This window comes from Orycteropus afer, unplaced genomic scaffold, assembly GCF_000298275.1.
Source record: "Orycteropus afer afer isolate SDZICR_OR568_19922 unplaced genomic scaffold, OryAfe1.0 scaffold00468, whole genome shotgun sequence".
NCBI classification, from domain to species: Eukaryota; Metazoa; Chordata; class Mammalia; order Tubulidentata; family Orycteropodidae; genus Orycteropus; species Orycteropus afer.
In genome coordinates this window covers 1,208,735-1,210,408 of record NW_006922055.1, presented here as the reverse complement: position 1 = coordinate 1,210,408, position 1,674 = coordinate 1,208,735, and positions in this window count along the sequence as shown.

The window sequence follows — 1,674 nt, the reverse complement described above, 5'->3', positions numbered from 1 at the left end:
CCTTTGTTAAGTTTGACAGTGGTTTGCTTATTTTATTAATCATTTCAAAGAACCAATTTCTAGTCTTATCGATTTTTTCTATTGTCTTTCTATTTTCTGTTTCATTGATTTCTGCTTGAATCTTTATTATTTCTTTTTTCTAGGGGTTGAGGTTTTTTTTGTTGTTGTTTTGTTTTTTCTTGCTATTTTTCTTATTTTTGGAGATGTTGGGTTAAGGTATTGACTTTGGCTCTTTCTTCTTTTTTGATGTGTGCATCTATTGCTAAAATTGCCCTCTGATCACTGCTTTTGCTGTGTCCCAAAGATTTTGGTATATTGTATTTTCAGTCTTTTTTGATTCAAGAAATTTTTTAATTTCATTTTTTGTCTCTTCTATTACCCAGTCATTTTTTGAGGAGGGTATTATTCAGTTTCTATGCATTTGTGCTCTTTCCTTTGGTCTTCCTGGTGTTGATTTCTAATTTTATATCATTGTCATCTGTGAAGATATTTTGTAGTATTTCAATGTTTTCAATTTATTGAGTCTTGCTTTGTGGACTAACATACAATCATTCCTGAAGAATATTCCATGTGTGCTGGAAAATAATACATATTTTGCTGTTGTTGGGGGGAGTGCTCTGTAGGTGTCTATAACGTTAAGTTAGTTGATCATATTTTTTAGTTCTTCTGCATCTAGGTTGAGTGTCTTTCCAGTTGTTCTATCTTTTATTGAAAATGGTGTTATTAAAGTCTACTGCTATTTCTGTGGAGTCGTCTATTTGTCTTTTCAATTCTGGTAAAGTCTGCTTTATGTATTTTGGGGTTCTTTCATTGGGTGCATAGATATTTATTATGGTTTTGTTCTCTTGTTCAACTGATTATTTAATCATTATATAATTTCCTTCCTTGTCTTTGTGTGTGTGTGTGATTTAAAAGGAGAAGTTTTATTGACTGTTCTAATTTGAATCTGCTTAAAACAAAAAGAAAAATGTCTAATATGCAAAGCAATAAATGAAAAAAAATTATTTAGCCTAAGTCATTACTGGATACAAATCCACGGCTTAACAATGTGCTTTAAAAAGAAAGCATGAGAGTTTGCAAATGTTCTAACACACAGGGTTAAAAATAACAGGTAAAAGTACATTTGTTTTGGTAATTCTGAATATATATATATACAAAATTTACCAGATATACCCTGTAGTGTAGCACGGCTTAATTTCCAATTTTACAGTCATTCAAAAACCTTGAGGAAACATTAAAAATGTTCCAGGTTACTTTACTGAATGTTGCTGAATATTATGTTCTTGAGCTATTAGAGATAAAAATACTATTGTTTTTAAAGCTATGTGGGGAAGGGAGTAATAGAAGTATCATTATTTTGTTTCTTTTAATCCCATACATGGCTTTATGTTAAAGGGGGATCAATTATGTTAAAAGGAGGGTGACTTGACAAACAGATATCAGTTCCAGCATCAAAGGTATCCTTTTAGTAGAGTCAAAATGTATAACATTTCCAAAGCATTTTCATATTAATCTACTCAAATAATTCTAAATAGTTTAATCAAGGAACTCCCTGTTTAACACTATTTTTCTACACTAATAGTTGCAACAGAATCCCTATTATAGAAAAGGTTCTCTAGGCTTTGATCTGACCCTCAAAGTGACATCCATGTTAAGTGTTAAATGACTGACCTC